The sequence below is a fragment of the Herpailurus yagouaroundi genome, unplaced genomic scaffold, assembly GCF_014898765.1.
Source record: "Herpailurus yagouaroundi ecotype Mexico unplaced genomic scaffold, PumYag 185, whole genome shotgun sequence".
NCBI classification, from domain to species: domain Eukaryota; kingdom Metazoa; phylum Chordata; class Mammalia; order Carnivora; family Felidae; genus Herpailurus; species Herpailurus yagouaroundi.
In genome coordinates this window covers 24,295,019-24,309,172 of record NW_024412416.1, presented here as the reverse complement: position 1 = coordinate 24,309,172, position 14,154 = coordinate 24,295,019, and the positions used below count along the sequence as shown (strand labels likewise).

Here is a 14,154-nt window from a genome sequence, read left to right as displayed (position 1 = left end):
TCACATTGAGGGTGTGCAATTCCCACCACAGCATCTCGTGTGCCTAGTAAGGCATCAGTGATTCTGACAAAAACTGGAGTGCCCTCCAGACTGGGAAATGGGGCCATGGGCTGTCAAGTAGAGGATCACGCGGGGACGGTGGCATCCCTTGCAGGTGTCGCGGGTGACATGTTGTTTCCAGACAACCTAAGGCACAGGGAAGACGATCAATGACACGTCAGCCTTCTGGGGTGAGGACAAAGCCCCAGTCCCGCAAGATTTCTGGCGTTGCCCTGAGTGCTGCCTCACCAATTGGACCAAGGACACTGGGTCTCTGGGTACTCACACAGGCATCCACTCTCCTCCCATGGTGGCCTCAATGGCGAGACCCTGGTCACTAAGACGACTTCCCACTGAAAGACACCAGGACACCGAGGGAGCTTAGTTGGGTTCCCAGGGATGAGTCCTGGGAAGCACTAATAATAGGCACACAACGCCCCAGGGCGGGAGCACATCTTAGTAATGTGGAGGCCCAGACTGGGGAGAGCCCCACTGGGGAGCCTCAAGGGATCGGCGACTCAAGCTACAGGTGCCAGCGCTATTCCGGGGCCACAGGAGTTCCCAGGATCCTACCTCAGTGCGGTGACCTCCACTGGGCCTCAGCATAATCCTATTGAGCATAATTTTTAGGTCATCATCTGTCTTCAAGACCATATGAGTTCTCATCATTGACCCAACCAAAGCAGTCCCCACCCGCCTCTGCCTTCTACCCTCTAGTTCAACATGCTTACCAAGGCTGTTTTATGATGTGCTGCATGGCCATGGGGGCCCCTAGCTTTGAGGCATGTTCCTGAAGATGGGCCAAACTCCCCTCCGTGCGCCAGGTGGGATCTCAGTGGGTGCACGGGATCTGTGAGGAGAGAGGCAGCTCAGCAATGACAAATGCCTTCCCCATCAGACCTCGCCTTGTGGCAGTGGCAAGGATCTCAGAATGCACAGTGCTGGGAGTGCATTCATGATGCAATCCTGACCTGACAGGAAGGAAGGCTGCAGCGTGTCCACAAGGCCCTCAGCCTCTGTGGTTCCACTGGAAACAAGGGAATTCAAGCCTCACAGGAATCTGAGCATGGAGGCTGCCACAGCAGGCACCAGGCCATATGCACAGGTCCTCCCACATCCTTATTGTGACAGACGTTGGTGGGGCAGTAGCAGGCAGAATCCTGGACATTTACTGGCAGGGACTGGCCCTGTGTTTCGCCAGGAAAGGGTGGGCAGGGTCCTCGGATGGACCCATGAATGCTACCATGCAGATGCAATGCCAAATTCCCTTGGGGGAACAGGGTCCTGACAGGCATCCCACCAGCATCCAACACTGTCTCCACCAGTGCTGCTCCATGGTTCCAGTGGGGACACCATCCCTTCCCATCTTTGAGAGTATGATGAGGGAAGGGTGAGGGGCCAGCACGGTTCCCCAGTGCCTTCAAACTCACTCAGATGTGGGGTCACAAGTGAAGAACCGCAGTGTGCCCTGGCTCATGGCACCAACCAAAGGGCCATAGTCAGCCAAAACCCCATTGATCTGCAGGACGACCCACGGGCCCCATAAGGACACACAACCACCAGATGGAGCCAACGGTGAAGAACCCGGGGGCAGGAGCCTGCATGCCACTCGGGGTCTGGACCACTCTGCAAGCATCTTTCAGATACCGTCTACCCCTTATGCCACAGCTGTCTATTGTCCACTCAGGTAACCCAGGATCTGGTCCCTGCCTCTAGAGCCCATTGCGTGAAATTTCACCGCTTACATGCAGGAGGTCACATTGGCTGTCTGCAATGCCCATGGCAGCACACCGTGTGCCTAGTAAGGCATCAGTGTGGGCAGCATGTCGCATGCATAGTAAGGCATCAGTGATTCTGACATCTACCAGAGTGCCCTCTCACACTGGGAAACGTGGCCCATGGTCAGTCAAGTAAGAGTATCCCATGGGGGACTGTGGCATCCCTTACTGGTGTTGCAGATGACCTATTTTTTTCCAGACAGCCTAGTGTACAGAGGAGACGTTCAGGGACACAACAGCCCTCTGGTGTGAGGACGAAGCCCCAGTCCCGCAGGATGGCTGGGGTTGCCCTGAGGGCACTCTCACCAATCGGCCCAATGGCTCTGGATATTCGGGTACTCACACAGGCATCCATTCTCCTCCCATGGTGGGCTCAATGGCAAGACCCTGATCACCAAGACAATGTCTCACTAAAAGACACCAGGACACTGAAGGAGCTTAGTTGTTTTCCCAGGGATGAATCCCGGGAAGCACTAGTAATGGGCACACAACGCCCCAGGACGGGAGCATGTCTTAAGCGCTTACAGGCCCAGACTGGGGAGAGCCCCACTGGGGAGCCTCAAGGGATCAGTCACCTCGAGCCCCAGGATCCAGCATTATGCCAGGGTCACAGGGGTCCCCAGGATCCCGCCTCTGTGTGGTGCCCTCCACTGGGCCTCAGTGTAATCCTATTGAGCATAATTTTTAGGTCATCAGCTGTCTTCAAGACCATATGAGTTCTCATCATTGATCCAACCAAGGCAGTCCCCACCCGCCTCTGCCTTCTACACGCCAGCTCAACATGCTTACCAGATAAGTTTTGTCATGGGCAGAGTGGCCATGGGGGTCCCTGGGTCGTGGCCTGTTCCCAAAGATGGGCCAAACTCCCCACTGTGCTCCAGGTGGGATCTCGGTCACGGCACGGGATCTGCACAGAGAGAGGCAAGTCAGCAATGACAAAACGCCTTCCCATCAGACCTCACCTTGTGGCAATGGGATAGATCTCAGAATGCATGGTGCTGGGAGTGCATTCACGATGCAATCCTGCAATCCTGGCCTGGTCAGAAGGAAGGCTGCAGCGTTTCCACAAGACCCTCAGCTTCTGTGGCTCCAGTGGAAACAAGGGAATTCAAGCCCCACAGGAATCTGAGCATGGAGGCTGTCACAGCAGGCACCAGGCCACAAGCACAGGTCCTCCCAAATCCTTATTGCAACAGACGCTGGCAGGGCAGTAGCAGGCAGAATCCCGGGCATTGGCTGGCAGGGACTAGCCCTGTGTTTTGTCAGGAATGGGCCGGCAGGGGGTCGGATGAGCCCATGAATGCTACCATGCAGACGCAACACAAGATCCCTTGGGGGAGCAGGGCCCTGAAAATCATCCCACCAGCATCCAACACTGTCTCCACCAGTGCTGCTCCATGGCTCCCATGGGGACGCCTCATCCCTTCCTGTATTTGAGATTACGGTGAGGAAAGGGTGAGGAACCTGAATGGTTCCCCAGTGCCTTCAAACTCACTGGGACTCGGGGTCGCAAGTCAAGAACCCAAGCATGCCCTGGCTCATGGCACCGACCAAGGGCCATTGTCAGACAAAACCCCATCCAGTTGCAAGACGACCCACGGACCCCATAAGGACATGCAACCACCAGACGGTGCCAATGGTGAAGAACCTGGGGGCAGGACCCTGCATGCCACTCTGTGTCAGGGTCACACTACCAGCATCTTTCAGATACCTTCTACCCATTAAGCCAAAGCTGTCTAGTGTCCTTCCAGGTAATTCCTGGTCTGGCCCCTACCTCCAAAGCCCATTGCATGAAATTTGTGTACACTGCTTCCATGCAGGAAGTCACATTGGCCAACTACAATGCCCACCACAACAAGTTACTTGCCTACTAATGCATCAGTGATTCTGACATCAACTGGAGCACCCTCCCACACTGGGAAACGTGGCCCATGGCCATCAAATAAGAGGGTCTCACGTGGGATCATTCCATCCCTTGCAGGTGTCACGGGTGACCTGTTTTTTCCAGACAGCCTAGTGCACACAGGAGTTGTTCAGGGACATGCCAGCCCTCTGGGGTGAGGATGAAGCCCCTGTCCCACAAGATGGCTGGCGTTGCTCTGAGGACTCCCTCGCCAATTGACCCAAGGGCACTGGATCTCCTGGTACTCACATAGGCGTCCACTATCGTCCGATGGTGGGCTCAAGTGGGATCCTGGTCACCATGGCGATATCCCCCTGAAAGACACCAGGACACCGAGGGAGCTTAGCTGGGTTCCCAGGGATGAGTCCCGGGAAGCATTAGTAATGGGCACACAATGCCCAAGGGTGGGAGCATGTCTTTGGCGTGTGGGGGCCCAGACCTGGGAAAGCCCCACTGGGGAAACTACAGGGATCGGTCGCCTTGAGCCCAGGTGCCAGCGCTACGCCAGGGCCACAGGAGTCCCCAGGATCCTGCCTCAGTGCTGTGCCCTCCACTGGGCCTCAGCATAAACCTATTGAGCATAATTTTTAGGTCATCATCTGTCTTCGAGACCATATGAGGTCTCATCATTGATCCATCCAAGGCAGTCCCCTCCCGCCTCTGCCTTCTACCCTCCAGCTCAACATGCTTACCAGAGAGGTTTTGTGATATGCAGCATGGCCATGGGGGCCACTGGCATGAGGTTTGTTCCTGAAGATGGGCCAAACTCCCCTCTGTGACCCAGGTGGGTTCTTGGTCAGAGCACGGGATCTGCACAGACAGAGGCAGCTCAGCAATGACAAAACACCTTCCCCATCAGACATCACCTTGTGGCAATGGGAGGGATCTCAGAATGCGTGGGGCTGGGACTGCATCATGACTTAATCCCGCAATCCTGGCCTGTGGGAAGGGAGGCTGCAGCGTGTCCACATGGCCCTCAGCCTCTGTGGATCCACTGGAAACAAGGGAATTCAAGCCCAACAGGTCTCTGAGCATGGAGGCTGCCACAGCAGGCACCAGGACACAAGCACAGGTCTTCCTGCAGCATGACTGGGACAGACCTTGGGGGGTTGGTGGCAGGCAGAATCCCAGGCATTGGTTGGCAGGGACAGGTCCTGCATTTTGCCAGGTTGGCAGGAACAGGTCTGCAATGGGCAGACATTGGGCCCTGGAAGGTCCCATGAACGCTACCACACAGATGCAATGCCAAGATCTCTTGGGGGATGAGGGCCCTGATGGCATCCCACCAGCATCCAACACTGTCTCCATCAGCACTGCTCCATGGCTCCCGTGAGGACACCTCATCCCTTCCCGTCTTTGAGATTTCCGTGAGGGAAGGGTGAGGGGCCAGGATGCTTCCCCAGTGCCTTCAAACTCACTCGGACGTGGGGTCACAAGTGAAGAACCAAAGCATGCCCTGGCTCGTGGCACTGACCAAACGACCATAGTCAGACAAAACCCCATCGATCTGTGGATGACCCACCAGCCCCATAAGGACACATGACCACCAGACAGTGACAATGGTGAAGAACCCGGAGGCAGGAGCCCAGATGCCACTCGGGGTCTGGACCACACTGCAAGCATCTTTCAGATACCATCTACCCGTTATGCCAAAGCTGTCTAGTGTCCACCCAGGTTACCCCGGGACTGGCCCCTGCCTCTAAAGCCCATTGTGTGAAATTTCAGCACACTGCTTCCACGCAGGAGGTCACATTGGCCATCTGCAATGCCCACCACAACATGTTGTGTGCCTAATAAGGCATCAGTGATTCTGACATCAAACGGAGTGCCCTCCCATAATGGAAATGTGGCCCATGATCCATCAAGTAAGAGGATCCCATGGGGGACCGTGGCATCCCTTACAGGTGTCACGGGTGATCTATTTTTGCAGACAGCCTAGTGCACAGGGGAGACGTTCAGGGACACACCAGCCCTCTGGTGTGAGGAGAAGCCCCAGTCCCAAAAGATGGCTGGCGTTGCCCTGAGGACACTCTCGCCAATCGGCCCAAGGGCACTGGATCTTTGGATACTCACACAGGCATCCATTCTCCTCCCATGGTGGGCTCAATGGTGAGACCCTGGTCATCAAGATGACATCCCACTGAAAGACACCAGGACACTGAAGGAGCTTAGTTGTTTTCCCAGGGATGAATCCTGGGAAGCACTAGTAATGGGCACACAATGGCCCAGGGTGGGAGCATGTCTTACGCGTTCGGAGGCCCAGACCAGGGAAAGCCCCAATAGGGAACCTCGAGGGATCAGTTGCCTCGAACACCAGGATCCAGCTCTATGCTAGGGCCACAGAGGTCCTCAGGATCCCGCCTCTGTGCGTTGCCCTCCACTGGGCCTCAGTGTAATCCTATTGAGCATAATTTTTAGGTCATCATCTGTCTTTGAGACCATATGAGTTCTCATCATTGACCCAACCAAGGCAGTCCCCACCTGCCTCTGCCTTCTACCTTCCAGCTCAACATGCTTACCAGTGAGGGTTTGTTATGCACAGGGTGGCCATGGGGGCCCCTGGCTCAGGGCCTGCTCCCAAAGATGGGCCAAATTCCCATCCGTGCTCCAGGTGGGATCTCGGTCGCTGCATGGGATTTGCACACAGAGAGGCAGCTCAGCAGTGACAAAACGCCTTCCCATCAGACGTCACCTTGTGGCAATGGGAGGGATCTCAGAATTCGCAGGGCTGGGACTGAATTCATGACACAATCCTGCAATCCTGGCCTGGTTGGAAGGAAGACTGCAGCTGTTCCACAAGGCCCTCAGCCTCTGTGGCTCCACTGGAAACAAGGGAACTCAAGCCCCCCAGGAATGCTCAGGCATGGAGGCTGCCACAGCAGGACCAGGCCACATGCACAGGTCTTCCTGCAGTGTTACAGGGACAGACATTTGCGGGTCAGTGGCAGGCAGAATCCTGGGCCTTGGCTGGCAGGGACCGGCCCTGTGTTTTGGCAGGAATGGGCAGGCATAGGGCCCCAGAAGGGCCCATGAGTGCTACCACGCAGACGCAATGCCAAGGTCCCTTGGGGGAACAGGGCCCTGACGGGCATCCCACCAGTATCCAGCACTGTCTCCATCAGCACAGCACCATGGTTCTGGTGGGGACACCTAATCCCTTACCATCTTTGAGATTACGGTGAGGGAATGGTGAGGGGCCAGCACGGTTCCCCAGTGCTTTCAAATTCACTAGGTCTCAGGGTTACAAGTCAAGAACCCAGGCCTGCCCTGGCTCGTGGCACCAACCAAAGGGCCATTGTCAGACAAAACTCCATACAGCTGTGGGACGACCCCGGGGGCCCATGAGGACACGCGAGAACCAGACGGTGCCAATGGTGAAGAACCTGGTGGCAGGCGCCTGTATACAACTCGGGGTCTGGGCCATGTTGCCAACATTTTTCAGATACCGTCTACCCGTTGTGCCAAAGCTGTCTAGTCTCCATCCAGGTAACCCCCGCCAGGCCCCTGCCTCCAAATCCCATTTGTGAAATTTGGGAACACCACTTCCATGCAGGTGGTCACACTGTTCATCTGCAATGCCCACCGCAGCATGTTGTGTGCCTACTAAGGCATCAGTGATTCTGACATCAACTGGAGTGCCCTCCCACACTTGGAAACGTGTCCCATGGTCCGTCAAGTAAGAGGATCCCGTGGGGGACCATGGCATCCCTTACAAGTGTCACAGGTGACCTGTTTTTTCCAGACAACCAAGTGTACAGGTCAGACTTTCAGGGACACACCTGCCCTCTGGGGCGAGGATGAAGCCCCAGTCCCACAAGATGGCTGGAGTTTCCCTGAGGGCTGCCTCGCCTGTAGGCCAAAGGTCAGCGGGTCTCTGGGGTCTGACACAGGCATCCACTCTCCTCCCTTGGTCAGCTCAATAGCAAGACCACGGTCACCAAGACGACATCCCACTGAAAGACACCAGGACACCAAGGGAGTTTAGGTTCCCAGGGATGAGTCCTGGGAAGTACTAGTAATGGGCACGCATCTCCCCAGGGTGGGAGCACATCTTATGCATGCAGAGGCCCAGAAACTGGGGAGAGCCCCACTGGGGAGGCTTGAGGGATCTGTCGCCTTGAGCCCCAGGTGCCAGTGCTCCACAAGGCCCAAAGGGATCCCCAGGATCCCGCTCAGTGCCATGCCTTCCACTGGTCCTCAGCATAATCCTATTGAGCATAATTTTTAGGTCATCATCTGTCTTTGAGACCATATGAGGTCTCATCATTGACCCAACCAAAGCAGTCCCCACCTGCCTCTGCCTTCTACATGCCAGCTAAACATGCTTACCAGAGAAGTATTTTGATGTATGGCATGGCCATGGGGGCCCCTGGCTTGAGGCTTGTTCTTGACGGTGGGCCAAATGTCCCTCCATGCACCAGGTGGGATCTCGGTGGGGGCGCGGTATCTGCATGGAGAGAGGCAGCTCAGCAATGACAAAACTCCTTCCCCTTCTGACCTCACCTTGTGGAAATGGGAGGGATCTCAGAATCCATGGGGCTGGGAGTGCATTCATGACACAATCCTGCATTCCTGGCCTGGTGGGAAGGAAGGCAGCAGCATATCCACAAGGCCCTTAGCCTCTGAGGCTCCACTGGAAACAAGGGAATTCAAGCACCATAGGCATCTGAGAATGGAGGCTGCCACAGCAGTCACCAGGCCACATGCACATGTCTTCCTGCACCGTAATTGGGACAGACCTTGGCAGGTTGGTGGCAGGCAGAATCCAGGCCTTGGGTGGCAGGGACCAGCCGAGTTTTGCCAGGAATGGGCGTGCATGGGGCCCCAAAAGGGCCCACAAACGCTACCATGCAGACGCAATAGCAAGATCCCTTGGGGGAACAAGGCCCTGACGGGTATCCCACCAGCATCGAACACTGTCTCCATCACCACTGCACCATGGTGGTGGGGACACCTCATCCCTTCCCGTCTTTGAGATTATGGTGAGGGAATGGTGAGGGGCAAGCACAGTTCCCCAGGGCCTTCAAACTCACTGGGTCCTGGTGTCACAAGTCAAGAACCCTGTGTGCCCTGGCTTGTGGCACCGTTCAAAGGGCCATTGTCAGACAAAGCCCCATACAGCTGCAGGACAACCCCTGGGGCCCATAAGGTCACGTGACTACCAGGCAGTGACAATGGTGAAGAACCCGGACGCAGGAGCCCACATGCCACTCAGAGTCGGGAACACCCTGCCAGCATTTTTCAGATACCGTCTACCCGTTATGCCAAAGCTGTCTAGTGTCCATCCAGGTAACCCCGGGTCCGGTCCCTGTCTCCAAAGGCCATTGTGTGAGAGTTGGGCGCATCGCTTTCAGGCAGGAGATCACTTTGGCCGTCTGCAATGCCCACTGCAGCACATCGCGTGCCTACTAAGGCATCAGTGATTCTGACATCAACCGGAGTTCCCACCCACACTCAGAAAGGGGCCCATGGGCAGTCAAGTATGAGGATCTCGCGGGGGTTCATGGCATCTCTTGCAGGTGTCGCGGGTGACCTTTTTTTCCAGATACCCTAGTGCACAGGGGAGATGTTCAAGGACACACCTGCCCTCTGGGGTGAGGAGCAAGCCCCAGTCCCACAAGATGGCTGGCATTGTCCTGAGGGCTCCTTCGACAATCTGCCCAAGGACACTGTATCTCTGGGTACTCACACAGGCATCCACTCTCCTACCACGGAGGACCCAATGGCGAGACCCTGGTCACCAAGACGACATCCCACTGAAAGACACTGGGACACCAAGGGAGTTTAGTTGGGTTCCCAGGGATGAGTCCCGGGAAGCACTAGTAATGGGCATACAACGCCCCAGGGCAGGAGCACGTCTTAGACACAAGGAGGCCCAGAGACTGGGAAGAGTCCCAATGGGGAGCCTCGAGGGATCAGTGGCCTCGAGCCCCAGGTGTCAGTGTTACGCCAGGGCCACAGGGGTCCCTAGGATACCGCCTCTGTTTGGCGCCCCCCACTGGGCCTCAGTGTATTCCTATTGAGCATAATTTTTAGGTCATCATCTGTCTTCGAGACCATATGAGTTCTCATCATTGACCCAACCAAGGCAGTCCCCACACGCCTCTGTGTTCTACCTGCCCGCTCAACATGCTTACCAGAGAGGGGTTGTGATGCGCAGGGTGGCCTTGAGGGCCCGTGGCTTGGGGCCTGTTCCCGAAGATAGGCCAAACTCCCCTCCGTGTGCCAGGTGGGATCTCCGTCGGGGTGCGTGATCTGCGCAGAGTGAGGCAGGTAAGCAATGACAAACGCCTTCCCCATCAGACCTCACCTGTGACAGTGGGAGGGATCTCAGAATGCGCGGGGCTGGGACTGCATTCATGACACAATCCTGCAATCCTGGCCTGGTGGGAAGGAAGGCTGCAGCGTGTCCACAAGACTCTCTGCCTCTGTGGCTCCACTGGAAACAAGGAAATTCAAGACCCACTGGCGTCTGAGCATGGAGGCTGCCACATCATGCACCAGGCCACATGCACAGGTCTTCCCGCAGCATGATTGGGACAGACCTTGGCAGGTTGGTGGCAGGCAGAATCCCGGGTCTTGGCTGGCAGGGAGGCGGCCCTGCATTTTGCCAGGAATGGGTGGGCATGGGGCCCCAGAAGGGCCCACGAATGCTACCATGCAGACACAACGCCAAGATCCCTTGGGGGAACATGGCCCTGACGGGCACCCAACCATCATCCAACACTGTCTCCATCACCGCTGCTCCATGGCTCTTGTGGGGATACCTCATCCCTTCCCGTGTTTGAGATTACGGTGAGGGAAGGGTGAGAGGCCAGCATGGTTCCCCAGCGCCCTCAAACACACTGAGACTCAGGGTCACAAGTCAAGAACCCCAGCATGCCCAGCCTCATGGCACTGACTAAAGGGCCATTGTCAGACAAAGCCCCATACAGCTGAGGGACGACTTGGGCCCATAAGGACATGCAACCACCAGAAGGTGCCAATGGTGAAGAACACGGAGGCAGGAGCACGCATGCCACTCGGGGTCTGGGCCACGCTACCTGAATTTTTTGGGCATCGTCTACCCGTTATGCCAAAACTGTCTAGTGTCCATCCAGGTAACTCTGGGCCCAGCCCCTGCCTCCAAAGCCCATTGCATGAAATTTGGACACACCACTTCCAAGCAGGAGGTCACATTGGCTGTCTGCAATGCCCACGGCAGCACGTCACTTGCCTACTAAGGCATCAGTCATTCTTACATCAACTGGAATGCCCTCCTACACTGGGAAACATGGCCCATGGGCCGACAAGTAAGAGGATACTGCGGGTGACCGTGGCACCCTTGCAGGTGTTGTGGGTGGCCTGTTTTTTTGCAAACACCCCAGTGCACAATGGAGATGTTCAGGGATACTCCAGCCCTCTGGGGTGAGGATGAAGCCCCAGTCCCACAAGATGGCTGGCATTTCCCTGTGGGCTTCCTCACCAATTGGCCCAAGGGTACTGGATCTTTGGGTACTCATAGACATCTACTCTCCTCCCATTGTGGGCTCAATGGCATGACCCTGGTCACCAAGACGACATCCCACTGAAAGACACCAGGACACCAAGGGAGCTGAGTTGGGTTCCCAGGGATGAGTCCCGGGAAGCACTACTAATGGGCACAAATGCCCCAGGGCGGGAGCACGTCTTAGGTGCATGGAGACCTAGAGACCGGGGAGAGCCCCACTGGGGACACTCAAGGGATTGGTCGCATTGAGCCCCAGATGCCAGCGCTATGCCAAGGTCACAGGGGTCACCAGGATCCTGGCTCAGTGTGGTGCCCTCCACTGGGCCTCAGTGTAATCCTATTGAGCATAATTTTTAGGTCATCATCTGTCTTCAAGACCATATGAGTTCTCATCATTGACCCAACCAAGGCAGTCCCCACACGCCTCTGTGTTCTACCTGCCCGCTCAACATGCTTACCAGAGAGGGATTGTGATGTGCAGGGTGGCCATTAGGGCCCCTGGCTTGGGGCCAATTCCCGAAGATAGGCCAAACTCCCCTCCGTGCACCAGGTGGGATATCGAACGGGGCGCGGGATCTGCACAGAAAGAGGCAGCTCAGCAATGACAAACACCTTTCCCATCAGACCTCACCTTGTGGCAATGGGAAGGATCTCAGAATGCGCAGGGCTGGAACTGCATTCATGATGCAATCCTGCAATCCTGGCCTGGCAGGAAGGAAGGCTGCAGTGTGTCCACAAGGTTCTCAGCCTCTGTGGATCCACAGAAAACAAGGGAATTCAAGATCCACAGAAGTCTGAGCATGGAGGCTGCCACAGCAGGCACCAGGCCATATGCACAGGTCTTCCTGCAGTGTGATTGGGACAGACCTTGGTGGGTCTGTGGCAGGCACAATCCCGGGATTTTGCTGGCAGGGACCTGTCCTGTGTTTTGCCAGGAATAGGCAGGCATAGGCCCCAGAAGGGCCCACAAATGCTACCACGCAGACGCAATGCCAAGATCCCTTGGGGGAACAGGGCCCTGATGGGCATCCCATCAGCATCTAACACTGTCTCCATCACCACTGCTCCATGTCTCCTGTGGGGGCACCTCATCCCTACTCATCTTTGAGATTATGGTGAGGGAAGGGTGAGGAGCCAGCACAGTTCCCTAGTGCCTTCACACTCACTGGGACTCGGGGTCACAAGTCAAGAAGCACAGCGTGTCCTGGCATGTGGCACCAACCAAAGGGCCAATGTCAGACAAAACCCCATTGAGCTGCAGAATGACCCATGGACCCCATAAAGACACGTGACCACCAGACGGTGCCAATTGTGAAGAAACCGGGGGCAGGAGCCGGCATGCCACTTGGGGTCTGGGCCATGCTGCCAGGTTTTTTCAGATACCATCTACCCATTATACCAAAGCTGTCTAGTGTCCATTTTGGTAACCCCAGGTCTGGTCCCTGCCTCCAAAGCCCATTGCGTGAAATTTAGGTGCACCGTTGTCAGGCAGGAGGTCACATTGGCAGTCAGCAATGCCCACTGCAGCACATCACGTGCCTGCTAAGGCATCAGTGATTGTGACATCAACCAGAGTTGATGGGAAATGTGGCCCATGGTCCTTCAAGTAATAGGATCTCCTGGGGTTCGTGGCATCCCTTGCAGGTTTCGAGGGTGTCCTGTGTTTTCCAGACAGCCTAGTGCAGAGGGGAGATGTTCAGGGACATGCCAACCCTCTGGGGAGAGGACGAAGCCCCAGTCCCACAAGATGGTGACCCTGGTCACCAAGACGACATTCCACTGAAAGACATCAGGACACCGAGGGAGCTTAGTTGGGTTCCCAGGGATGAATCCTGGGAAAGACTAGTAATGGGCACACAACACTCCTGGGCGGGAGCACATCCTACGTGTGCAGAGGCTCAGAGACTGGAGAGCCCACTGGGGAGCGAGTGATCGGTCGCCTCGAGCCCCAGGTACCAGCACTACACGAGAGCCACAGGGGTCCACAGGATTCTGCCTCAGTGAGGTGCCCTCCAATGGGCCTCAGGTAATCCTATTGAGCATAATCTTTAGGTCATCATCTGTCTTCCAGACCATATGAGTTCTCATCATTGACCCAACAGAAGCAGTCCCCTCCCGCCGCTGCCTTCTACCCGTGAGCTCAACATGCTTACCAGAGAGTGTTTGTGATGCTCTGGGTGGCCATTAGGGCCCCTGGCTTGGGGCCTGTTCCTGAAGATAGGCCAAACTCCTCTCAGTGTGCCAGGTGGGATCTCAGTTGGGGCCCGGGATGTGCACAGAGAGAGGCAGCTCAGCAATGACAAACGCCTTCCTCATCAGACCTCCCTGTGGCAATGGGAGGGATCTCAGAATGGGCGGGGCTGGGACTGCATTCATGACTCAAACCTGCAATCCTGGTTTGGCGAGAAGGAAGGCTGCAGCGTGTTCACAAGGCCTTCAATATCTGTGGCTCCACTGGAAACAAGGGAATTCAAGCCCCACAGGCATCTGAAAATGGAGGCTGCCACAGCAGGCACCAGGCTACATGCACAGGTCTTCCCACAGCGTGATTGGGACAGGCCCTTGGTGGGTCGGTTGCAGGCAGAAACCCGGGTCTTGGCTGGCAGGGCCCGGCCATGTGTTCCCCATGAATGTGTGGGCATGGGGCCCCAGAAGGGCCCATGAATGCTACCACACAGACGCAATACCAAGATCCCTTTGGGGAACAGGGCCCTGACGGGCAGCCCACCAGCATCCAACACTGTCTCCATCACTACTGCTCCATGGCTCCTGTGGGGACACCTCATCCCTTCCCATCTTTGAGAGCATGGTGTGGGTAGGGTGAGGGGCCTGCACAGTTCCCCAGCGCCTTCAAATTCAGTAGGACTTGGGGTCAGAAGTCAAGAACCACAGCGTGCCTTTGATTGTGGCATCATACAAAGGGCCATTGTCAGACAAAACCCCAT

At 56.2% G+C, this 14,154-nt stretch overlaps 1 long non-coding RNA gene and 8 other non-coding genes across 10 annotated transcripts in view; all 9 read right to left on the bottom strand.

Moving 5' to 3' along the window:
* LOC121042538 (uncharacterized) overlaps positions 1-5,994 on the bottom strand; it is a 54,451-nt gene extending 48,457 nt beyond the window's left edge. The window contains exons 1-2 of one of the 2 annotated variants that reach the window (XR_005796280.1): positions 5,794-5,994; positions 771-889 (exon numbers count right to left, since the gene is read on the bottom strand). This is a non-coding gene — a long non-coding RNA (uncharacterized LOC121042538). Of the gene's footprint in view, positions 1-770; positions 890-2,160; positions 2,583-5,793 lie in introns of those variants that run through there. The other variant, XR_005796279.1, reaches the window with a different exon arrangement.
* Positions 634-714, bottom strand: LOC121042614 (small nucleolar RNA SNORD115). Its single transcript, XR_005796330.1, has one exon. It is a non-coding gene; the product is annotated as a small nucleolar RNA SNORD115 (small nucleolar RNA).
* Positions 2,470-2,550, bottom strand: LOC121042620 (small nucleolar RNA SNORD115). The gene has a single exon (XR_005796337.1). It is a non-coding gene; the product is annotated as a small nucleolar RNA SNORD115 (small nucleolar RNA).
* LOC121042627 (small nucleolar RNA SNORD115) lies at positions 4,276-4,356 on the bottom strand. Its single transcript, XR_005796345.1, has one exon. It is a non-coding gene; the product is annotated as a small nucleolar RNA SNORD115 (small nucleolar RNA).
* Positions 5,995-6,102: 108 nt separating the features above from the next.
* LOC121042616 (small nucleolar RNA SNORD115) lies at positions 6,103-6,183 on the bottom strand. The gene has a single exon (XR_005796333.1). It is a non-coding gene; the product is annotated as a small nucleolar RNA SNORD115 (small nucleolar RNA).
* Positions 6,184-7,912: 1,729 nt separating this feature from the next.
* Positions 7,913-7,993, bottom strand: LOC121042626 (small nucleolar RNA SNORD115). Its single transcript, XR_005796344.1, has one exon. It is a non-coding gene; the product is annotated as a small nucleolar RNA SNORD115 (small nucleolar RNA).
* A 1,727-nt stretch (positions 7,994-9,720) lies between these two features.
* Positions 9,721-9,801, bottom strand: LOC121042618 (small nucleolar RNA SNORD115). Its single transcript, XR_005796335.1, has one exon. It is a non-coding gene; the product is annotated as a small nucleolar RNA SNORD115 (small nucleolar RNA).
* Positions 9,802-11,530: 1,729 nt separating this feature from the next.
* LOC121042613 (small nucleolar RNA SNORD115) lies at positions 11,531-11,611 on the bottom strand. The gene has a single exon (XR_005796329.1). It is a non-coding gene; the product is annotated as a small nucleolar RNA SNORD115 (small nucleolar RNA).
* A 1,615-nt stretch (positions 11,612-13,226) lies between these two features.
* Positions 13,227-13,306, bottom strand: LOC121042631 (small nucleolar RNA SNORD115). The gene has a single exon (XR_005796348.1). It is a non-coding gene; the product is annotated as a small nucleolar RNA SNORD115 (small nucleolar RNA).
* Positions 13,307-14,154: the final 848 nt, after the last annotated feature.